Source organism: Delphinus delphis, chromosome 10 (assembly GCF_949987515.2).
Source record: "Delphinus delphis chromosome 10, mDelDel1.2, whole genome shotgun sequence".
NCBI lineage: Eukaryota > Metazoa > Chordata > Mammalia > Artiodactyla > Delphinidae > Delphinus > Delphinus delphis.
In genome coordinates, this window is record NC_082692.2 from 28,254,212 (window position 1) to 28,280,572 (window position 26,361).

Consider the following 26,361-nt stretch of genomic DNA (forward strand, 5'->3'; position numbering starts at 1 on the left):
ATTAGCAGATACAAACTATTATACAGAGAAAAGATAAACAACAAGGTCCTACTGTATAGCACAGGGAACTATATTCAATATCCTGCAATAAACCATAATGGAAAAGGACATGAAAAAGAATGTATATATACGTATAAACGAATCACTTGGCTGTACAGCAGAAACTAACACAACATTGTAAATCAGCTACACTTCAATAAAGTAAATTTAGAAAAAAGTATAATAGCCACCGGGACTCTGTGTAACTACATTCCACTTGAATAATTGAACACCTTGAAATCGCTATGCTGTTGACTGTGGCAGAGGTTCTTCTGTTCCCTGGTGATCTGGTGCTAGTTTATCACTATGGGCAAGGAGACCATCTGAGTTCTGTTTTCCTCCTACTGTTTAGTGGGTTAATTTCAAAAAACATTATAAAAATACTATTGACCCATCTATAAGAATTCTTTTCAGTTTTCATTCATTTTCTGTGCTATTTATTTTTCTGTTTTTTTAAAGCCTTTTGGCTTTTCTGTGGTTCTTAACAGGGATTGAGAAGAGCTAATTAAATTCAGTGATGCCCTCTCTCTTTAAATATCATAAAATGAGTTTGTAGTAGGAGGTTGGGGCAAAAAGATGGATGTCTTTTGCATACAGGCTCATGTGTGTTTCTGATACAAAACATTTGGGGTTTACTCTGTATTTCAGTTAAGCATTCTACTAGAAACCAGGTTTGGTCTTGTTACTCACATTTGAATGATACTGTGGTTTTCTACCAGGGTCTGGGATTTTACCCTACTTATGAGCTAATAACTTAGCTTGTTATAGCTGCATAGATGCTGGCAGATGATCTGAAACTCAAAGATCAGAGACAATGACTTATTATTTACAGCACAGCAAGCATGCAGTGAAGTTCCATGAGGTGAGGGGGCGAGGCCCAGTTAGATGTCATCCTTGCAGCAAGTTCAGAGTCCAAACACTGTAAACTTGGGGAATCACAGCTTTCATAGTGAGCCTCTGTGTCTTGGTAGAGACAGAGCCCTAAGAAATGTCCTGAATAAAGAACGATCAGGGACTTGCATTCTTGTCATATCCAACAAAAATGAGCATGGATACTCAATACTCATGCCAGATTACCTCTTCCAATATTCTTTAACTTCAATTTCAGTAAGCATTTCTTAGAAACTTTGTTTAAAATCCATATTCCTGGATGCAACATAGAGAGATTTTAATTCAACAGTTCTGGGATATTGCCAAAGAAACTGCATTTTTATTATAATCAACAGATGATTTTGATGCAGATAGTTTTTCCTAGAAGTGTTTTATTGCATCTAAATTGCTTTCCTATACATGGTATCATTAACAATTGAGGTAGATGTTCTGTATGTACAGGCATGCCAGTTGTAGAAAAAAAGAAACACCCCTCAACCAACCTAAACATACCGTGTATTCCATAGTCCAGGATTAACATGTGGATGGCTATGTCTTATCGTAGCATATATAAAAAAAGCCAACCACATCAGAGAAATTATACTAAATTACCACATTCAGCAATGAGTTCACAATGTTAGTAGCTCTCTGTAAAATGTTTTAGCCAAGGCAAGAGCCAGGAAGAGGTGTGAGAGGAATCAATGTGTCTGAGTCAGATGGAGATGGAACGTTCTCCTTTTCAAAAACAGGTGGTTATTAGAATAATTGTTTAGAAAGAAAAAAAGACCAATAGCTTAAATGTCTGAGATCTGTTTTTGAGCTGATTCTCCTACAAAGAACAAAACTTTGGGAAAATCACAGAATCTCTGTTAATTCATCTGTAAAATAGAAATTGTATCTTTCTTGCCTGGGAGGTGACATTGCCTAAAGCACCTTGTCAATTGGATAGTGCTATGCAGATGAAAGCGATGTGAGCATTTTATTCACGGTAACTTTTGCCTTTTAAGAAAAATGCAGCCTCTTCTTCTTGACAAATACAGGACATGAGAATATATCTTTTTCAGTTGCTTGACCAAAGTAGTAAACATTATCTGATTAACCTGAATATCTTTCAAATAGAATTTCAATTACAGGCATACCTCAGAGATGTGGCAGTTCAGTTCCAGACTTCCCTAATAAAGCCAATATTGAAATAAAGTGAATTACATGGACTTTTTGTTTTTTCAGTACATATAACAGTTATGTTTACACTACACTGTAGTCTTAAATGTGCCATAGCATTTATTCTAAAAGGACAGTGTACATACCTGAATTTAAAAATATTGCCCAAAAGTGTCAAAACAATTACCATAGTAACAGTGTAAGATCACTGATCACAGATCACCATAACAAATATGATAATGAAAAAGTTTGAAGTGTTGTGTGAATTATCAAAATGTGACACAGAAACACCAAGTGAGCAAATGCTATAGGCAAAATCGTGCCCATAGACTTGCTCAGTGAAAGGTTGCCACAAGCCTTCAAACTGTAAAAAAAATACAGTAAATACTGTGATTTTACTGCAAATTGCAATAAATCAAAGTGCAATAAAACAACGTGTGCCTGTATGCTATTCCAGTGCTACCAAGGGATCTCAGCTGTTAGAAAAGTCTCCATTTATGATAATTTTTCATTGAGAATTACTATTAATCAACAGTGTATCCATCATTGCATTTTTCCACTTGACAAAATTAAAATTATATGAATTTCATTTTATTCACTTGGAAATAACTTCAATACGTGCGAACAGCTACTCATTCAGAAGGCCCAGTGTTTTAGTATGATTCTTTCCCCTCAACTCTTGGTCTTTGAGCCTTTTTGTGTTAATTTGCCAGTTTAGAGTAAAGTGGTGGCACCACTGGTAAACAAATTACTCTGTTTAATAATTTCAGGTGCACATTAGGAGCTCAGGAAGATTTTGTTCTTATGGTTTCTTCCCAAGTACAAATGGCCATGACGTAACAGCCCTGCTGTATGTAGTCATGTACGTTGAACAAGAGGCATCATGTTTGATAACTGTTTGCTACGAGAGGATTCATTTCAACAAAGCTGTTCATGAAAAGCAGGTACTTCAGTGCCAATCCTGGATGGCTGAATGGGTCTCTACCATAATATCCTCTGCTAGGGATTCTTAATTAGTCAATAGGAAAGTTTACGTACCTGGATCTTTTAAAAATTTTATGTAGTCCAGACTGAATACAAAGCATTTTTCAGTGATATAATCAAGCATAAGAAAAATACCGTAAAAATGTAGAACCTAAAGTTTTATTTTTTTTTGTCTTTTACATACTAATAAAAGTTGATGGCACTGGTGCTCTGATTTAAAATAAGGCCGTGTGAAAACTCAGTGGGCCTTTGATGTCATCTTTATGACAATAAACACTTTTTCTTAGAGTCCTCGGTTTTCAGTGAGGATTTCAATTCAGTAACTCACCAGTTTAAAAACATTTCCTGTGAAGGAACAAATAGTAACTATTTTATGCTTTATGATTTGCCAAGGATATTACACAAGATCTTATATAATAAGTAAGAAAACAAATTTCCATCCACATTTTATTGATGGTATTCAAATAATAAAAATAACTGAATAACCTTTTTGTAATATAGGGCTAATAATGTGAAAATTCCTTGCAGTGTATTTTTATTATTTTTTTTATTTAAGTATAGTTAATTTACAATGTTGTGTTAGTCTCAAGTGTACAGCAAAGTGATTCAGTTATACATGTATATCTATTCTTTTTCAGATTCTTTTCCATTCTAGGTTATCACAAGATATTGAGTATAGTTCCCTGTGCTGTACAGTAGGTCCTTGTTGTTTACCTGTTTTATATATAGTAGCGTGTATATGCTAATCCCAAACTCCTAATTTATCTCTAGTGTATTTTTATTTCAGTTATTGTATTCTTTATCTGTTTGGTTCTTCTTTATATTTTCTAACTAACTCTGTCAAAAATTTCTAACCTTTCATTCTGTTCACTCTGTTCTACCGAGTTCTTTGAGCAATTTGTGATCGTTACCTTGAACTCTTTAATGGGTAGATTCCTTATCTCCACTTCACTTAGTTCTTCTGGGGTTTTATCTTGTTCCTTCATTGGAAACATATTCCTCTGTTGCCTCTTTTTGCTTGATTCACTGTTTTTACTTCTATGTATTTGGTAGGTAGGATACATTTCCCAGCGTTGGAGGGAAATAGTCTTTTGTAGGAGATGTCCTATGTGTCCCAGCAGTGCACTCCTTTCTGGCGACCAGGGCTATATGCTCTAGGGGTGCTCCCTATGTGGGTTGCATGGGCCATTTTATTGTAGCAAGATGACTACTATGGGTGGTCTGGTAGGCATGGGTGGCCCCCTATCTGGTTGGTTACCGGGCTCTGCCTTGTGCCGAGGCTGCCGGCCACTGGTGGATGCGGTCAGGTCACAAGGCTTCTGGCTGTGGAGCCCTGGGGGAAGGGGGTTCCAGGACTAGTGCTGGCCCACTGTTGGATGGAACCAGGTTCTGGGGTTTGTGGTCTGGTGTCTTAGATCTAGCGTCTGTATGTTAGTGGGCCGGGCCAGTTCCTGACATGGCTAGCTCTGGGGTCTAGGAATTCTTAGAGCTGGTGTCAGCCTGCTGATGTGAGGGACCTAATCTTGGCATGGCTGGCTAAGGGGCCTAAGGTGTCCCATAGCTGGTATTGGCCTGCTGGTGGGCAGGGCTGGGGCCAGTGGCTCCCAGGACTGTGCAGTCTTGCTGGTAGGTGGGCTGGGTTCTAATAGGGAAGGCTGCAGGACTATGGTGGTCCTGGGGCTGGTAACTACCTGCTGGTGGGCGGGGCTGGAGACCAGGGGATCCAGGGGCTGGTGCCTGCTCACAGGTGGGTGAAGCTGGGTCTTGTGGCTAGTGCTGGCCCACTAGTGAGCAGAGCCAGTCCCTGAGGTCTCTGAACTGGTCTTGGCCCTCTGGTTGGTGGTATGGAGCTAGTGCCATGGCACTGGTGGGCAGGGCTGGATCCTGGGTCCTCTGGTGGTTGGGGCATGGTTCCCTGTCAGATGGGTTCTCAGGGGGGTGTTAATGCTGCCAGCCTCTTGGTGGGCGGGCTGTATTCCTGCCTGACTAGCTGCTTGGACTGAAGCATCCCAGTACCGGTGCCTAAAGGCTAGTGGGTGAGACCAGGTCCCAGCGCTAATAAGGTAGAGGGAAGATTCCAAACTGACACTTGCCTGCACCACTGTCTTTATGGTAGAACGAGCTTCCCCAAAGTACCTATGTCACCTAGGTGAGCTCCAGTTGCCGCCTGTCCCGCCAGGAAGCTCTCCAACATTAGCAGGTAAGCCTGACTCAGGCTCCTTTCAAATTGCTGCTTCTGCCCTGGTCTAGAGTGTGTGAGATTTTGTGTGCACCCTTTAAGAGTGGAGTCTCTGTTTCCCACAGCCCTCTAGCTCTCCCATAAGTAAGCTCCACTTGCCATCAAAGCTAAACGTTCTGGGGGCTCATCTTCCTGGTTCAGGTCCATGAGCTGGGGAGGCTGATGTGGTGCTTGGATCCATTGCTCCTCGTGGAGAACCTCTGCCATTGTAATTATTCTCCTGTCTGTGGGTTGCCCATCCGGAGGTATGGGTCTTAACTCTACCACATTCCTTCCTACCCATGTTGTTGCAATTTCTTCTTTATATATTTAGCTCTAGAAGATCTCTTCTGCTAACCTTCAGGTCTTTCTTATCAACAGTTGCTCTGTAAGTAGTTGTGATTTTGGTGTGCCCATGGAAGGAGGTGAGGTCAGGGTCTTCCTACTCTGCCATCTTGGCCACACCCTCTAATATTTATTTTATATCATTTTAAGGAAAAATGAGTATAAAGTATGCTGAAAAATTTTACACACAATAGGCAATATACACATTTTTATCCATGTTTTCTTTGAAATGTATTCAAACACTTTAAACTACAACACTCCTGCATAGTGAGAGAGAAAGATTAATACTCATTGTAGATGTAGAAAAATCTCAAGATCTATATTTGAAATAGAGACACAGTAAGAGTGATTTTTTTACTTTACTTTGTTTAATCTCTATTTTTTTCAACCATAAAATGGTGCAATAATAATATTTGCTAATCAGAGTTGCTATGAAGTTGAGAATATAAAATGCTTCATCTTGAAAAATATCTTATGAAAATGTAATTATTATCTGGAAATTACATGGCTATACGGTAGTTACTTTTGATTTACAGTCTGACTTTCAAATTAGATTATGATAGTTTCTTTTTCCCCCTCAACACCTAGTTGATTCCTCACACACAAAAATTTAACTCCTAAATCTTAAAGATAAAGACTAGCTATTTAAAGCAGTGGAATGAATCTCTAAAATTCAAATTAAATTTCAGCATCTGACTTTACAAACACGCAAGTCACAGGAAGCAGCTTTGTATTATGCAGGTGGAAGTGAGCAACCTTATGGCTTTGCATGACTTCACTATAAATTCTAGAATTCTATTATTCCTCTTTCTTTCTTCCTACTCCAATTGCTGGTGACTTTTGTCATACCTTAGTTCACGTATGATAAATTAATCTGTAGAATATATTTGGAAGTTTAGCCGCAAATCAAACACAGTGATAACATCTTTACAGGCTATACTCAAAGACCACCCCAGGGAAGCAAAGCTCCATGTTCTTAAGTAAACAGAAACATTTGAGCATGAATGACATTTGAAAGAAGGCACAGTCCTTTTAGTGGCCTACAGAGCCCCATATATTCTCTCTCCTGCACATCTATCACCATCACCACACCACCTCTGTGGCTTCGTCTCCTACTACTGTCTCAGTCATAGTCATTCCAGTCCAGCCATTCTGACCTCTTTCATCAAAATGTACATTGTGCCCTGTCCTTTGTTCTGAGAGTGTCTTCTGCCTGAACGATCTTTCTAAATATGCACATGGCTACTTCACTCACTGCCTTTGAGACTTTGTCCAAACACTGCTTTCTCAATGAAGCTCACCTTCACTCTCTATTTACGGTTGCATCTCTTCAGCTACCAGTGTTTGTGATCCTTCCTCTTCTGCTCTACTTTGTCTTCCCATGATACTTGTCATCTGCTAGCAAGTACATTTTTATTATTTATTGTCAGTCTCTCCCTGTGCGAATGTATGCTCTCTGAGGAGTCTTTCCTCTGCTTTATTTACTGCTGTCTCCCAAGCACCAAGAAGAGTGACTGGCATGAATTTATCGAATAGATTAATAAATAAAACATGAGAAATTCTTTCATTTATAAGAGGTATTTTGAGTTTCTTTGTTTTCTTGTCATTGATTTCGTAGTATTTTTCTTGTCTGTCTTTTCCTTTTGTTTTTTGTTTTGTTTTGTCTTTAGTTTGTTGTTTTTGTTTTTGTTGTAAAGCACTGTTATCCATGGCATAGATTTGGGATCAAAATAATAACACATCTTTCTCTCTTTTAGGTGTCCTATTACCTATTACTGCAGCCCTTTACAATGAAAAAAATCACCCATGTGTCTTAGAAGCTGAAATCTGAAATCTATAAAGTTGCAGAATACTTGTTAAGTTTATATAGACTCTCTGGGGATCTTGGTAATTTAATACTCTAGTGTGATTGTTAATTTTATGTGTCAACTTGTCCAGATATTTGGTCAAACATTATTCTGGTTGTTTCTGTGAGGGTGGTTTTAGATGAGATTAACATTTAAAGTGGTAGACTGAGTAAACCAGGTTGCCCTTCCTAGTGTGGATGGGCCTCATCTTATCAGTTGAAGATCTGAATAGAACAAGAAGTATGATTCTCCCCCATAAGAAAGAATTCCCCCACTTGACTGTCTTTGAACTCTGACATTGTTTTTTTTCCCCTCCTTCAAACTCAAACTGAAGCACTGTCTCTTCCTGGGCCTCAAGCTTGCTGGCCTTTGAACTAGAACTACACCATTGGCTTTCCTGGGTCTCCAGCTTACCAACTCACCCTGAGGACCCTGGGCTCTGTCAGACTCCATAATCATGTGATCCAATTCATTAGATATACGTATAATATATATAAAATATGTATAGATATAATATTTGATATATATACATTTGTATTAGTTCTGTTTCTCTGGAGCACCTTGGCTACTATACCTAATAATATTCAATAAACTAGACTTGATCATGAAAGTAAAAAAGGGGAAAAATAACTTGTGTTACAGCACATGAGCTTTAGATTAGACTTAAGTAAAAACCTAATTTACCTTGGTTAGCAGTCTCTAGGTGAATTAAAAGGAATGATTTTGAGACAATCTCAGATTAAAAAAATAACAAAGCAAAGTATACTATTCTGTGTGTGTTGGTTTAGGGGATAGTTCAATGTCAGGAGAATAAATCACGTTACCTTGTGTGTAGTCATGTTCAGAAGAGCCCGTCTCTCCACTTCCCCATATAAACGAGTGTTGGAGCTCCTGGAAAAGAAACAGAAGGAATTGAAATATGTCATTCTTCTGCTATAGAGGAGAATATGGCCCAAAGTGAAGCGTCACAATCACTCTATATTGTAGATATGATGTCTCACAGATTACGCTTGAGAGTCATGAATGTTGTTTGATCTAAAATAATAATAATTCCTGTGGAGAAGAATTCCAAATAATTTGTGTAAGCACTTGCCCTCAAGGAAGTGGAGTGTAACTTCCCACTCCTTTAGGGCGCACATAGAGACTTTATTCTGAAGGAATGGAGTACATAAAAGAGGACAAAGGATAATGTTACATGGAGAAGCTTGACAAACCCTGTCTCAGCTGAATGATCAAGGTCAATGTTGGCAGTTATAAGTCATGCTGATAGTACATATCCTCGGCAGTATGTGATGAAAATGGCACTCTACCTCTGTGGGTGTTTCCCCCTAAACCCATAATCACAATGTAATCACTAGAAAATGTCAGACAAATTTCAGCTGAGGGTGATTTTACAAAATACCTGATCAGTTCTCCTCCAAAGTGTTAAGGTCATAAAAACCAAAGGAAATTCTAGAAGATGTCATAGCCCAAGAAAGCCTAAGGAGACGTGACAACTAAATGTAATATGGTATCCTGGATGGAATCTTAGAACAGAAAAGGGACATTAGTAAAACTAAGTAAATGTGAATAAAACATGGACTTTAGTTAATAATATATTAGAATTGATTCATTAACAATGACAAATATACCATGTTAGTAGGGGAAACTGGATGTGGAGTATATGAAAATCTCTGTATTATCTTTGGAACTTTTCTGGAAATCTAAATATATTGTAAAATTAAAAGTTTATTCGGATAGGAAATCCTGAGCTCACCTTCTCCCACAGACCCATCAAAACAACAACTACAAATAGAACAATTCTCTCTGGAAAAACCTGAAGACTAGCAGAACAGCTCTTCCACAACAAGGGAGAAATAAGAAATAAAAAGCCACATCAGGATGGATAGGAGGGCAAGAGACATGGATTTGCTGGGACACCTACCCCTGGTACAGAAACCCACAAGTGGGAAAAACATCAGAAATACGGAACTTCTCCCTGGGAAGCAAGGGGTTCCAGCCCCACATTGGGCACCCCAGACTATGGGACCTTCAGTGGAAAGACAAGCCCCTGAAATGACTGGCTTTGAAGACCACCAGGACTTCCATCTGGGAGAGCTGAAAGTCTGTAGGAAACCGAGACTCTGCTCTGGAAGAGCTCACACATACTCATTTGCTCTGAATCCCAGTGCAGAGGTGCTAGCTTGAGAAGTACGGGGCCAGATGTGAGAGAGATTTGTTGACTATATTAGAGCATATACCAAGGGGCAGGGGTTTACCGGAGATCTCTCCAGGGACAGAGGCACTGGTGGGCACCATTTTTCTTACTCTCCTTCTGCCTCACTAACCCGGTGAGGGCAAGCACAATTTTTTGCATCCTCAATCTATTCCCCCACCTCAGTGTTCCCCTGTGCCCCACCTCGCCAGACCTGGCACACAGCCTCACTCCAGCCTAGCACTCCTCTACCATGGCTCTTGTACAACCAGATCCAGAAAGTGCAGAAGGTGAATGCAAGCCCCTCTGGCCACCAGCACACAGATGTTCATGGACCCTTGAATATCTGGTACTGGTGGCCAGAGGGGCTTGCATTTCTGGGGCCCACAGGACTGAAAAAATCGGAGAGACAGGATCTGGCAGGCTACTAACCACAGGGCACTGCACAATAACCAAACCTTACCCCCCGTCTTTCAGTGACTACCATTTTAAGACTGGTGTTTCACCTAATACGTAGAAACAAACAGAGTCATGCAAAATGAGGAGACAGAGAAATATATGCCAACTGAAAGAACAAGACAAAACTTCAGAAAAAGATATTAATGAAATGGAGATAAACAATCTACATCCCTCTCTTCTCACCCCTTTTCTCTTGTCTTTCCAACTTCCTGACGTCAGTCTTGTCTGAGCTTTAAATAGGTACCTCCCTTTACCTATGGAGGCCCCAAAGCCCACTGTCAGCATAGAGCAGGATTAAGTTTCTGTAGCTCAGCAATCTTTTGATAGGAAGAGAGATATTAGTTTCCATCCATTTAGAAAGTCAACACCCTCTTAGAGCCCTTTTCAGTTAGCTCAGATGTGGGAACCATTCTGTTACATTCTGTACATTACTTCATACTAGATGAAGGCTCTCTGTTTTATGAGGGCTCTCTTCAATTCCTTCCAGATGTGCTCTTATCATATTTCTGACTTTCTCGTGAACAGCCTTCATCAGAAGGTAATGTTTGAAAATGTCCTGCTCCTTGTCTTTTTTGGATATGTCTACTAAATCATAAATAATGAATGCTATTTCTAAAGAGTCCTGGTGGAAAAAATAATTTAAAGGGAGAGAGAGAGAAAGAAAGAAAAGAAATAAAAAAGAAAAACAAGGAAGGGAGGGAAAAAATAAAGAAGACAGATTGATTTCCTGGAAACAAATTTGCAAATATAAAATTTTAGGAGAGAACTGAGGCTGTTTATACAAGTTGGGTTTCTCTGAAACAAATGCAAAAAGTTTACTTGGACAGTTAGGATTGAGATCTATGGGTGAAAACACTTGTATTTCATTTTATGATCACCAATTCAGAGGATACTGCACAGAAAGTGCTAGTACATGTGTGTGTCTGTGTATGTTTGTGTGTGTGTGTATGTGTATTTCTTGGAAGATCCTCTTAAGTTCCTTTGTTACTTGGAAGTGCTTCTAGCTGGGAGTAGTGATTTTTTCCCCAAGGGAGACGATAGAGGGAAGAAGCAGGGGTACAGTATTTCTATAATACATTTTATGGTGGGGAAATTTTTTAGATTTTCCAGTTTTTGTCACTGAAAAAAAAACCTATATGATCATGATAGAGGTACATTATGTACTCTCAGAATGGCTGATGTATGAATGTTGGAGCTGTGATACTTTGAAGATGAGAATCTGGAATAGCCTGTACTGATAATTACTTTGATGCTGTCTCAGAACTGTAAAAGGATGTTAAAATTTTTTTACAGTGACAATTGTAACTGCTTGGTCTTAGGGTAAAATGAACTATATTTATGTTAATGAGAATGAGATTTTAATTTCTTACCCTTCAGAAAGACATCACATGAAATTTAGTGACCAAAATGTCTGGATTATTCCCTTTAAATTTCACCTTAGAAAGAGCCTCTTAACTACAATAATTTTCAGGGCACATATAAATCTCTTTATAGTCAAGAGGAAAAAGATCCAGTAATGAAAATACTGGCATTTCTTCTCAGTTTTTTGGGACCTTGAATTTGTCTTTGGAAAAATCTCCTGTCAATGATGACCACCTCTGCCCTTGCTCAGCTCCTATCTTTTACTGATAGCATCATACTGAAAGATAATGAATCTGATTAGATAAGGAGAACATACTTTCTTGGTGAATTGCTGTATCTGATTTTCTGTTGTGCCTGTTTGTATAGTAATTGCACTGAAGCTGTATAGTGTAGATGTTTTAAAATCACAGCTAGTCACTAAGAAGCAGACATTGGAACTTTTCCTATTCTTTTAAGCAGGGACATTAATACAAAGAAACATTTGTCTACTTATACTCGAGTCTACTTACATGTTACCTGTCCTTCCTTCAAAAGACTGGCTTTTTAATAAGTTAAAAGCTTATTTTACAGAGAAAGCAGAATGCTCATGAGACATCTTTTGGAGTTGAGATGACATGCGAGTCATTCAGGTCGTTGCTCAGAATGATGTGCTTTTAGGTGCTCAAATACTAACAAGACTGCAGAATATTTCCATCTCTCACACATCACTTATTAATTACATATTGCACACTGGCAGCTCTATGGCACACTGCGGACAGAAACTAAAGAAAAAATATGGACTCCACTTTTAAGAATTTTCCTGTCCAACTAAGGAAATACGATGGGGATGTGTGGATATGACTTAAGAATTTTTACAAAACGTCCTTGACTAAGTGGAAAATGTCTAACACGTATCAACTGAATGATCTTGAGGAAGCCTTTTGCTGAACATCAATCGTCTTGTTTACAGAATGGAGATTAAATGAATACATGTTTGTAAAGATCCTTGCAGAAAATTATTTTACGGACAGAATCACATTGTACAAAAGCTGGCTGTAAAGGTGTGCACTTAGAAGTTACGAGGTGGAGGAAATTATAATGGTGTGTTAACCATGATAGGCAACCTCCTACTCTAAGAATTGCCAGGGGTTAGGACAATAGAGATCATGCAGTCTGAGCCTTGCTGGAGGCCAAGCTGCCCCAACAGTTGTGAACTGGGGCCATGGAGTTTTATCGTTCTGCCTTTCACATTTGGATTTACTAAATATCTGAAATTGTTTTGTTATTATGTCTGGAAGGAGTCTGGATACGTATTTTTTCCAAACGATTAACCAATTGTCCCATTTATTGAAAAACCCATCCTTTCCTGTTGCACTGCAGCCTCATATCCAGTGACTTATATGTATGGTTCTTTATAAGGAGATTGCTTTATTTAATTCTACAGGTTTTATTATTTTTTGATGTCTGCATATTGATTCTTTATACTTTCTGTTTCTTGGTCATATTTTCAAGTTTCTTTTTTCTCTATTTAAACAACTTACATAAGATTATTTATATTCTATGCCTGATAATTTCAATATCTTAAGGCTTTTAATTTCTGATTCTACTGCTCTGATTTTTCAGCTAGCTCTCACTCACGTTGCATTATTTCCTTGAGTATTTTTCTTTTTCTTCGTTTGCTTTTTTGAGAATTTGCTTTTAATCTGGGAGGTAATTTTTCTTGGAATTTTTGGGTTTGCTTCCAGACCTGGGTTAAAGGGGAGTTCTTCTGGGGAAGATTCAGGTTGTGCCTCCTAGATACCCGAGGACCCCGATAAGCTGAGACCACTTTAAATTAAATTTTCCATTTGAGATTATTTTGGATCTCATGAGTAACATTAATTCACAACAGAAACTCACATGCTAGCTTGGGGTGACAGATTATCATGGGAGATTTTTTTTTTTTCTATTCTGCCCAACAAGTTACAGACAAGCAAAATGCCTTTTTTAGCCTTCTTTTAATAAAGTTAAAATTTTTTTTTTAAATTTTATCATTTATTTTTAGACATGTATCCTGACCTTTGTGTGTGAGGTATACTCCTTTGGGAACTCAGAATTATGCAGGGCTCTTCTATAACTTGCCCATTTGAGGAGAGTCATAGGTTTATTTTCTGTCCTTAGCAACCCAAGCAGTTATCAAAGTAGAAACTCTGGAGTTCAGTAGAAAGCCTCAGAAAAAAGATAAATCTGATATTATTTTAGCTCCCAAGTTTGCAGCTTTAATTTCATTTTGCCGTTGCTGATCTATTGCTAGCACTGTGATGATAATTTGTATTATTTTAAATCAAACATTTTTTCTCCTATACTACCCAGTATAGTGTTTTCCTAATTTACCTATACTTAAAAAAATTTTTTTCCCATAAAAGGATAAATGTTTCTTTCCTACTGAATCACCTCTTCATAAAGACTTCCCAAATGGATTATATTAGTATTTCCTGGAAGGCTGGCTATATAAAAAGTAGAAGAGCCTCAAGGTAAAGACAGAATTTTTGAATCTTCACCCAGACCTCCTTCCCCAAGCTGGAAAAAAAACATCACAGCTTTCTCATTGATTATGCAGAGAAAGTATTGCACAATTTAACTCAGCAAACCAATTAAGAACAGATCCATAAGAATCCATTATGACACAAATCAACCAGCACGATATACCTCATTAACAAACTGAGGAACAAACATCATATGATCATCTCAATAGATGCAGAGAAAGCTTTTGACAAAATTCAACACTGCTTTATGATAAAAACTCTCAACAAAGTGGGTAGAGAGGGAACCTACTTCAACAGAATAAAGCCCATATATGACAAACCCATAGCTAACATCACATTCAATGGTGAAAAGCTGAAAGCTTTTCCTCTAAGATCAGGAACAAGGCAAGGATGCCCACTATTGCCACTTTTATTCAACATAGTATTGGACGCCCTAGACACAGCAATTAGACAAGGCAAAGAAATAAAAGACCTCCAAATTGGAAAGAAGAAAGTAAATTTGTCACTATTTGCACATGATACTATATATAGAAAACCTTAAAGACGCCAACAAAAGCTATGAGAACTTATATAAATGAATTCAGTTAAATTTCAGGATACAAAATTAATATAGATCTGTTGCATTTCCATATACTAACAACAAACTCTCAAAAAGAGAAATTAAGAAAACAATCCCATTTACAATTGTGCCAATAAGAATAAAATACCTAGGAATAAATCTAACCAAAGAGATGAAAGACCTGTACTCTGAAAATGATGAGACACTGAAGAAGGAAATTGAAGATACAAATAATGGAAAGATATCTTGTGCTCATGGATTGGAAGAATTAAGATTGTTAAAATGACCATACTTCCCAGGGCAATCTACAGAGTCAGTGCAATCCCTATCAAAATAACAATGGCATTTTTCACAGAATTAGAACAAATATCAATAATTCTAAAATTTGTATGGAAACACAAAAGACCCTGAATAATCCAAGCAACCTTGAGAAAGAACAAAGCTGGAGGTATTATGCTTTCTGATTTCAAACAATAACAAAGCTACAGTAATCAAAAGAGTATGGTACTGGCACAAAAATGCACACAGAGATCAATGGAACAGAATAGAGAGCCCAGAAATAAACCCACACACTTATGGCCAATTAATCTGTGACAAAGGAGGCATGAATGTACAATGAGGAAAGGACAGCCTCTTCTTCGATAAATAGTGTTGAGACAACTGGATAGCTATATGCAAAAGAATGAAACTAGACTACTTTCTCACACCATATACAAAAATAAGTTCAATATGGATAAAAGACTTTAACTTAAGACTTGAAACCATAAAACTCCTAGAAGAAAACATAGGCAGTAAGCTCTTTGACATCCATCTTAGCAATTTTTTTATTGGATTTGTCTCCTCAGGAGAGGGAAACAAAAGTAAAAATAAACAAATGGGATTACATGACACTAATAAGCTTTTGCACAGTGAAGGAAACTATCAAAAAAACAAAAAGGCAGTCTACTGAATGGGAGAAGGTATTTGCAAATCATATCACCAATAGGGAGTTCAAAACCAAAATATACAAAGAACTCATACAACTCAGTGTTAAAAAAAAAAAAAAACAGACAACCCAATTAAAAAGTGGGCAGAGGGCTTCCCTGGTGGTGCAGTGGTTGAGAATCTGCCTGCCAATGCAGGGGACACAGGTTCGAGCCCTGGTCTGGGAAGTTCCCACATGCTGCGGAGCAACTGGGCCCGTGAGCCACAGCTACTGAGCCTGCGCGTCTGGAGCCTGTGCTCCGCAACAAGAGAGGCCGCGACAGTGAGAGGCCCGCGCACCGCGATGAAGAGTGGCCCCCGCTCACCGCAACTAGAGAAAGCCCTCGCACAGAAATGAAGACCCAACACAGCCAAATAAATAAATTAATTAATTAAAAAAAAAAAAAAGTGGGCAGAGAACCTGAACAGACATTTTCCCAAAGAAGTCATACAGATGGTCAACAGACACGTGAATAGATGTTCAACATCACTGATCATCAGGGAAATGCAAATCACATTCACATTGAGACATCACTTCACATCTTTCAGAATGGCTATAATCAAAATGACAACAAATATCAAATGTTGGCAAGGATGGAGAAAAGGAACTTTCGTGCACTGTTGGTGGGATTATAAATTGGTGCAGCCACTGTGAAAAATAGTATGGAGCCTGCTCAAAAATTAAAAATAGAACTGCCATATGATCCAGGAATTTCACTTCTGGATATTGACCTGAAAAAAACAAAAACACTAATTTGAAAAGCTTTTTTACCCTTATGTTCACTGTCACATTATTTACAACAGCCAAGATATGAAAGCAATGTAAGTGCCCACTGACAGAAAAATGGATAAAGAAGATGTGGTATGTATGTATGTATGAACGTATGTATGTATACATAGATCTACATATATACACAATGGAACAGTACTCATCCGTAAAAAAGAATGAAATCTTGCCATTTGCGGCAATATGGATGGATCTAGAAAGCATTATGCTAAGTGAAACAAGTCAGACAGAGAAAGACAAACACTATATGATCTCACTTATATGTAGAATCTAAAAAAAAAATAAACGAACAGAACAAAATGAAAACAGACTCACAGAAACAGACAACAAACTGGTGGTTGCCAGAGGGGAGGGGGTGGAGTAGGTGAATGAAATAGGTGAAGGGGATTAAGAGGTACAAAACTTCAGTTATATAATAAGTCACGGGGATGGAATATACAGCATAAGGAATATGGTCAATTATACCGTAATTACTTTTTATGGGGACAGATGGTTACTAGATGTATTGTGTACACCTGAAACTAACCTAATATTGTATGTCAATTATATTGACATACAATATAGTACACCTGAAACTAACCTAATATTGTATGTCAATTATATTTCAGTAAAAAAACAAGGGAATCCATTTATGAGATTGTTTTTTGTAACATGTCATCTTACTCAGTGGAAATTTTTAGTAGAGTACTAGTCCGTAATAAACATTTGGGTTATAGAAATCCTGACTCATCTAACAGGTAGATACTCTAAGGGGTTGAAAAATGATGATGTGGACTTTCTTTCCACTCAGTTGAATCACTTTCAAACTTAGTATTTTATATTTTACAGCCACAGATCACTTCTCAGCCATAAGAGTAATTAGTAACAAAGTTTGTCTGCTTACCATAGTTTTGAGAATGGAGAAGCTGGAAGTGGGGCAACACACCTTTTCCTATCATAGATGCCTTACTGAGTTCTCAGAACCCGATTCTGGGTACAACAATCAATGCTGCCATATTTTCAATTTTCCCCATTCCTTTAAAGAACTCTGCAGCTCTGTGTTGGGGCAGTAAATGAATTCACAGCAATGAGACAACAAAAAGAATCATTCATGCACATTCAAATGTGAATTTAATGTGAATGTAGGCTTCACCTTATATGTGGTTGCAAAATCCCTATCAGCAGAATTGTGTTAGTAGATCTCATTACACTTTGTGTGCTGTTAGAGTTGATGACAGTCCTTTGCCTATGGCCATGACTTAGAGGGAGACGTTTATGTATCTGCTGCTTCTGATGACATGTCCTAGAAGACTTTCTGATAACTCATTCCGGTTACTTTCTACTTTTTATTGATAACAAATAATAATAAGATTCCTCCCAGGTACATCTACATTTTAATAGGAGATGCCATAAAGGGCTTCAGGATTCAAAAACAAGCACCCAAAATAGCAGAGGATGATCAGATCAGATCAGATGCAAGTTTGTCAGAAGGACTTTTCTGACTCTTTCTCCAATCACATCAAAGAGATTTCTCAATGTCACATGGGAAGTCACTTATTCTGTCACTTTAAGAACAGACTACAATGATGGACCCCCATTTCGTCTGCACGATCCTTTGATGTGGTTGGCAGTTTGTTTTCTTTCTTTTTTCCACTGTGCTGACATAGTATCATAGAAATCAAAGGAGTGGAATCCAATAATAGGGATTCAGACCTAGGACAAACCCAATGGGAGTAACTTTTTGAAGGTCAATCGGCAATTGACCAAATTGCCAAAGTTTGTCTTCTGTTATCTGCCTTGAATCATCCTTGTATAAAACAGAATGAGAACAAAATAGCCCTTACTTTCAGGTCTTGGTGTTTGTAGTAGAATTTATTAAACAGCCCTCCAAAGCTTATGAACAGGAACTTGTACAGGCTTAGAATTTGTAAAATTCTATACATTCGACTCTTTTCTTCTTCCTTAACCTGACATACAAGGTAAGAAACGGTACATAAAACGTCAACATGAAGAAATGGCAACATCATTTATTAAGATTTCTATGTTGGGAGAAAAGACACAAAATATTCCTGATCAAAAATATTATTGAATCTGTTGCTACACATTAGGTGTCTTCTCACTTTGGCTTTAAATATTCGATTTAGAGGATCAGAGTACTATTCAGTTGTCCAAAGTGATGACCTGTTCAGCAATCCCTGTTAAAACTAACACCATCTTCACTCCCTGCCCAGGATCCCAGGTTGAGATTTAACCCTGTGTAGGAGTAGGTGACTTGTGTTAGTTACCTACTACTACATAACAAATAACTCCAAAATTCAGTGGCTTAAACAATACAGAGACAGCAGAAGCAAGAAGAACTATAATCCTGCAGCCTGTGGAACACAAACCACATTCACAGAAAGACAGACAAGATGAAAAGGCAGAGAGCTACGTACCAGATGAAGGAAAAAGATAAAACCCCAGAAAAACAACTAAATGAGGTGAAGATAGGAAATCTTCAAGAAAAAAGAATTCAGAATAATGATAGTGAAGATAACCCAGGACATTGGAAAAAGAATGGAGGCCAAGATTAAGAAGATGCAAGAAATGTTTAACAAAGAGCTGGAAGAATTAAAGAATAAACAAACAGAGATGAACAATACAGTAACTGAAATGAAAAATACACTAGAAGGAATCAATAGTAGAATAACTGAGGCAGAAGAACTGATAAGTGACCTGGAAGACAGAATGGTGGAATTCACTGCTGTGGAACAGAATAAAGAAAAAAGAATAAAAAGAAATGAAGACAGCCTAAGTGACCTCTGGGACAACATTAATCGCAACCAACATTCACGTTATATGGGTCCCAGAAGGAGAAGAGAGAGAGAAAGGACCCGAGAAAATATCTGAAGAGATTAGAGTCAAAACCTTCCCTAACATGGGAAAGGAAATAGCCACCCAGGTCCAGGAAGCACAGAGAGTCCCAGGAAGGACAAACCCAAGGAGAAACATGCCAAGACACATAGTAATCAAACTGACAAAAATTAAAGACAAAGAAAAATTATTGAAATCAACAAGGGAAAAACAACAAATAACATACAAAGGAACTCCCATAAGGATAACAGCTGATTTCTCAGCAGAAACTCTACAAGCCAGAAGGGAGTGGCATGATATACTTAAAGTGATGAAAGGGAAGAAACTACAAAGAAGATTACTCTACCCAGCAAGGATCTCATTCAGATTTGATGGAGAAATCAAAAGCTTTACAGACAAGCCAAAGTTAAGAGAATTCAGCATCACCAAACCAGGTAGACAACAAATGCTAAAGGAAGTTCTCTAAGTGGGAAACACAAGAGAAGAAAAGGACCTACAAAAACAAACCCATAACAATTAAGAAAATGGTAATAGGAACATACATATCGATAATTACCTTAAACGTGACTGGATTAAATGCTCCAGCCAAAAGACACAGTCTTGCTGAATGGATACAAAAATAAGACCCATAGATATGCTGTCTACAAGAGACCCACTTCAGACCTAGGGACACATACAGACTGAAAGTGAGGGGATGGAAAATGATATTACATGCAAATGGAAATCAAAAGAAAGCTGGAGTAGCAATACTCATATCAGAAAAAATAGACTTTAAAATAAATAATGTTACAAAAGACAAGGAAGGACACTACATAATGATCAAGGCATCAATCCAAGAAGATATAGCAATTATAAATATATATGCACCCAACATAGGAGCACCTCAATACATAAGGCAACTGCTAACAGTTATGAAAGAGGAAATCGACAGTAACATAATAATAGTGGGGGATTTTAACACCTCACTTACACCAATGGACAGATCATCCAAACAGAAAATTAATAAGGAAACACAAGCTTTAAATGACACAATAGACCAGATAGAGTTAATTGATATTTATAGGACATTCCATCCGAAAACAGCAGATTACACTTTCTTCTCAAGTGCACACAGAACATTCTCCAGGATAGATCACATTTTGGGTCACAAACCAAGCTTCAGTAAATTTAAGAAAACTGAAATCATATCCAGCATCTTTTCTGACCATAATGCTATGGGATTAGAAATCAATTACAGGGAAGAAAACATAAAAAACACAAACACATGGAGGCTAAACAATACATTCCTAAATAACCAAGAGATCACTGAAGAAATCAAAGAGGAAATCAAAAAATACCTAGAGACAAATTACAACGAAAACACGATGATCCAAAACCTATGGGATGCAGCAAAAGCAGTTCTAAGAGGGAAGTTTATAGCAATGCAAGCCTACCTCAAGAAACAAGAAAAATCTCAAGTAAACAATCTAACCTTACACATAAAGGAACTAGAGAAAGAAGAACAAACAAAACCCAAAGTTAGTAGAAGGAAAGGAATCATAAAGATCAGAGCAGAAATAAATGGAAGAGAAACAAAGAAAACAATAGCCTAGATCAATAAAACTAAAAGCTGGTTCTTTGAGAAGATAAACAAAATTGATAAACCATAGGCCAGACTCACCAAGAAAAAGAGGGAGAGGACTCATATCAATAAAATTAGAAATGAAAAAGGAGAAGTTACAACAGACACCGCAGAAATACAAAGCAACCTAAGAGACTACTACAAGCAACTCTATGCCAATAAAATGGACAATGTGGAAAAAGTGGACAAATTCTTAGAAAGGTATAACCTTCCAAGACTGAACAAGGAAGAAACAGAAAATATGAACAGACCAATCACAAGTAATGAAATTGAAACTGTGATTAAAATTCTTCCAAGAAACAAAACTCCAGGACTAGATGGCTTCACAGGTGAATTCTATCAAACATTTAGAGAAGAGCTAACACCCATCATTCTCAAACTCTTCCAAAAAATTGCAGAGGAAGGAACACTCCCAAACTCATTCTATGAGGCCACCATCACCCTGATACCAAAACCAGATAAAGATACTACAAAAAAAGAAAATTACAGACCAATATCACTGATGAATATAGATGCAAAAATCCTCAACAAAATACTAGCAAACAGAATCCAACAACACATTAAAAGGATCATACACCATGATCAAGTGGGATTTATCCCAGGGATGCAAGGATTCTTCAATATATGCAAATCAATCAATGTGATACACCATATTAACAAATTGAGGAGTAAAATAAAAAAAATACGCAATTATCATCTCGCCCTTTCTGTTGGACAGTAATCTGCACACAGCTAACCAGACCCTCTGTTTCAGGACCTTCCACTGGCTGTAGTCAAGATGCTGCTGTGAACATGGGTGTGCAAACATCTGAGCTGTAGAGTGGTCAAAAGGGAAGATTCAGGTATTTTCTGATTGGAGGCTGTTGATAGGGAGAAGCTGGAGGCAAGCTGACTAGAAGTGAGTCATCCTGTGTGATTCATTAATGTGCATTTGGCTTTCTCTGGTTGTTTTAGTTGGAAGTAGGGAAAAATTAGGAGAAGCTGTCAGTTATTGATCAAGTCCTGGCCATTTGGGATCAGGTCCTACAGAGGTTGTGGTTTGACTTCCTGAGCTGGTCGCCACAGATTTTAGGTTGACTTCCCCTGCTGGTTGTTGTAGGCTGCGGGTCAGAGTTGTGGGCACTGTCTGGTTGTATATCCAGTCTTTCAGCATAAGGAGTAGGGAAGGTTGTAGTAAATAAAGACTAATCCTAAGTAGCAGTGGTTGAGTATCTGGTCAGGATGTGCTAAAGCTGTTACTACAAAATCCATTTGCTAATGCCTAAAATTCTTTTAAAGTTGAGCTCTGTGTTAAAATTCAAGCTAATTAACTTTGAGACAATTATTTGGTTTGAACTCTAAACTTTATGCTTATTTAATCTTCACAGCTTTCTGTTCAAATTAAAGAACTATGTTGGCACCTACTTACACCACAAACACACATTTACATGCTGTACTCATGTTCACCAACTATACCCTTATTTTTATCCACTCATTAATAATCATAAAGTTACATGGATAATGTAAACATTGAATAAAAATGTCTACTTAAGCTTTCAAGTGCTACTTTCAGTGTTTAACATTTCTAAGGCCTAATTTATTCTTTTCGAAAAAGAAAAGCTTGGATAATTCCTACATTACACTAGCCCGAGGACACAAAAGTCACAAAATAACACCTCTATCATTCTCCTGATCTCAGTCATCACAGTTGGGAGAGGGGGGTGGTCAGCTTGCTAAGAAAACTCCACATTTGTTCAGAAAGTCTCCAGAAACTAATTTTAAGTTGAATACATTCCCTCTGGCTGCTTCTAGCATTCACCTTCTTCTCTCCCCCACTGTTGATGCTGGCTTTACAGAATACTGTCGTTTTTTATTTTACCAAAACTTCGCAAAGTAGGTTTGCCTTTTCCTCTCATTTCTTTTTTTAAAATTTGTTTATTTATTTATGGCTGCATTGGGTCTTTGTTGCTGCATGTGGGCTTTCTCTAGTTGCGGCGAGTGGGGGCTACTCTTCGTTGCAGTGTGCGGGCTTCTCATTGTGGTGGCTTCTCTTGTTGCGGAGCATGGGTTCTAGGTGCGTGCGCTTCAGTAGTTGTGGCATGCGGGCTCAGGAGTTGTGTCTCGAGTGCTCTAGAGCGCAGGCTCAGTAGTTGTGGTGCACTAGTTTAGTTGCTCCATGGCATGTGGGATCTTCCCAGACCAGGGCTTAAACCTGCGTCCCCTGCATTGGCAGGTGGATTCTTAACCACTGGACCACCAGGGAAGTCCCTATCATTTGTAGATTTTTGATGATGGCCATTCTTTATTGGTTCCTGGGTAGTGATATATCCCACAACCTGCACTGCAGTCATCTGGGTCCTTCTGTTTCACGTTATCCTTGTGGGTGTGTGCGGACAAGGGAGCTGGTGCTTTTGGCTAGTCTTCCTTTTACAGTCTATGCCAGTAATAAACTATCTTAATCTAAAAGTGATTCACTGTACCTTTACTGGCCATGGCCTTGGCCTTGCCTTTCCTTGCATGTGCTTGGCAAATGGCAGCCCCAAGCCCATCCTCAGATACTTGGCAACAAACCCACAGAAACGGTAGCTACACAAAGGTAACAGCTTCCGATAGACCTCTCCACAATTTCCTGGTCATGGTCCCACTTTGGAGGCTGAGATTCTTTGGCTTCTCAGAATTTCCCTGCAAGCTCCAATTGTTCACTCCAATTGTTCCCTTTCAGTAAGGTTAGTTAGTGTTATCTTTGCTTTGATCTTCCAATTCTGTTGGAATTCTGGGGACTTACACATCACCATCTCATCCTAGAATCATGTAATATCTGCTTATTGTAATAAATCCCTTAATCCCATAACCCTCCAAGTAGTTCTTCTTTCCTGACTTAATCTTGACTGATAAAATGAGATTCTTTTTTAAAGCTTGCATTGAAATGGAAAACCTCAAAAAAGAGGATTTGAAATATGTTAACATACAGGAAATATTTTGTCTAGAGGAGGAAGTTTGGGATTTGGTCAGCTCTGAGCAACTTTTTGCATATTTTCTTCCCCCAAAGCTTAAGAAAATCCAAATCTCTGGATTGTGAGGTTACAATTTTGCAAGTCCTTGCCTCTCTTTCTAATTAAGTTTTTTTTCCCTAATGTCACTTGGCAATCTTTGTCTTTCCTTTTTTTACAGCTCTAAAGTATAGAGAATGAACACTTACTGCTGAAAAACAAGTGAATGATGAAAATTGAGAAAATTTGTAGTAATGATTAGACCATATGGAGTAAAGTATCTACTTTTATTAGAGAAAATTTTCTTCTGATATAAGGACAATTGCTCTTATCTGAGAAGAAAACATGTACACCAGCTGAACTTGGAAATTTCCTTTTTGTCTTATAATGTAATAGCATCAACGTATCATGTTTTTCTTAAAACTGTGTATTTGTATTAATATGTTGCAATTTGAAAATAACCTTCACATGTAATTTTTTTCATATGATCTCTGTGATTTATGTAAGGCAAATATTATCCTTATTTTGTAAATAAAAACACCCAACATTAGTAGTCTGAGTGATTTGTACTATACTGTGAAGCGTGAAAGTGGTAGAAAATAAATAATTCTATCCAAATGTGTACCTTTTAATTCTAACTAACTTTCTTTTTTTTAAAAATTAATTAATTAATTTATTTTTGGCTGTGTTGGGTCTTCGTTTCTGTGCGAGGGCTTTCTCCAGTTGCGGCGAGCAGGGGCCACTATTGATTGCGGTGTGTGGGCCTCTCACTGTCGTGGCCTCTTGCCGTGGAGCATGGTTCCAGGTGCGCAGGCTCAGTAGTTGTGGCTCACGGGCCCAGTTGCTCCGCGGCATGTGGGATCCTCCCAGACCAGGGCTCGAACCCGTGTCCCCTGCATCGGCCGGCAGACTCTCAACTACTGCGCCACCAGGAAAGCCCTCTAACTATCTTTTAATTAAGCTTGTAGATACTTGCAAGCTCAAAAAAGAAAGGAAATTAATATAGATCAAAAGAGAAAAATAGTAGCTTTTTCTTTAGGGACTACTGTCAACAAAAATTTGTGAAATTAATAACTTCTGAAAATTTCAGTTGGCCCACCTTAGACATTTGCAGTTATTGACATTTCAGCCCTAATGGCCTGAGACCCTTTCTTCCTAGGCTTTAAAATTTGTAAAGGGAAAAAATTCTCCAATGGGTAGTTGTGGCTGGACCATTAGACGTGCTTCCAATAGGCTTGGTTTGCTGAAGCACATATCATATAACTTTTCACACAGCATTCTCATTTGAACATCAGACTAAATTAGTATTTAAAGAACATTCTTGACACTTTTACTTGTTTAACACAAATTTTGTATGACTGATCACATTTTGAAGATTTAGAATAATCTGATTTATATGTTGTTTTTGTTATTGTTATGTTTGCTAGTATGCCTAATTATACATATATTCCTAAATCAGTGGTGTCTATCCAGGGGTAGCCATTGGAGTCACTTGTAGAACTGCCTCAAATACATAGGCAAAGGAACTATCCCAGGTCAATAGAACCAGAATCTCTGGAGGACAGAACTTTCCTATGTGCTTAAAAACAAATAAAATAAAAAAACAAAACTCAACAATAACAGCAAAGATACTTCCCTAGTTATTTTTGTATTTCTGGTATTCGTTATTATTAGTTAACAAAAATTTGGTAACACAGTAGAGACATTAAATAAATATTTTCAGATAAGTAAATACTCAGCCCTGATGGCAAGTCCAATTTTACTACCAATTTTCCCTCAGTGATTGAATAACAAATGGTTCTCCGAACCTCACCACCTGAATCTGCCCAGTACTACTTTGCTGGTTCAGAAGTGGTAGGAGAAATCTCCCCAACTACAATCCTCAGATAAAAGCACTACCCAAGACATAAGGTGTCCTAGCAGTTGAAATTGAGTCCTACACATTCTGCAAGAGCTATTTATTTATTTATCTAGTAACATCAATAACATGAAATTCGGGTGGGGGTGGGGAAGTTAAAAGTGTAGAATTTCTGTATGTGATTGAAGTCAAGCTGTTGTTAGCTCAAAATGCCATCAGAACTATAAGATGTTTTATGTGTGTTGTAAGGAATAATGATGTTACTTTAAAAATTTTTGATGATTAGGAGGTGCAGACATGGAATAACACTATGGAGAGGCACAAGAAAGGGAAAGAGATGTGTTATACTCTCGGGTCCTATAAGAGGGTGGCACGCATGCCACACAGGGACCATATGGGAGGAGTGCCAAAGGAGGGAACTCATCTGACTCAGGTTGAATGAGGACTCATGGGTACGTATCTTTATTGGAGGTCAGGGTGGGGAGTTTAATTGGTGCTTTTGAATGTCACAAGGTCACACTCAGGGGAGGGCAAGAAGGGCAACTTGTGCCAGGGACCAGCCTTATCACACTGGTGCACCTAGTCACCTGGGCGGGGTACTCACAGCCTGCTTGTGGGGATATTGAGGCACCAGGGAAAATATGGAGTTTTCAAAATGTACCTTACAGTAAACCTATGGTAACCACACACAAAATATATATACAGAAGATACACAAAAGAAGAAGAGAAAGGAATCAAGGAGTATCATCACTACAAAAAAAAAATCAGTGAAACACAAAGGAAGACAAC

At 38.1% G+C, this 26,361-nt stretch overlaps 1 long non-coding RNA gene across 1 annotated transcript in view; it reads right to left on the reverse strand.

Moving 5' to 3' along the window:
• LOC132431504 (uncharacterized) overlaps window positions 1-26,361 on the reverse strand; it is a 221,112-nt gene that overhangs the window by 54,342 nt on the left and 140,409 nt on the right. Inside the window, exon 3 of the long non-coding RNA XR_009520766.1 lies at window positions 8,289-8,355. This is a non-coding gene — a long non-coding RNA (uncharacterized lncRNA). The remainder of the gene's footprint in view (window positions 1-8,288; window positions 8,356-26,361) is intronic.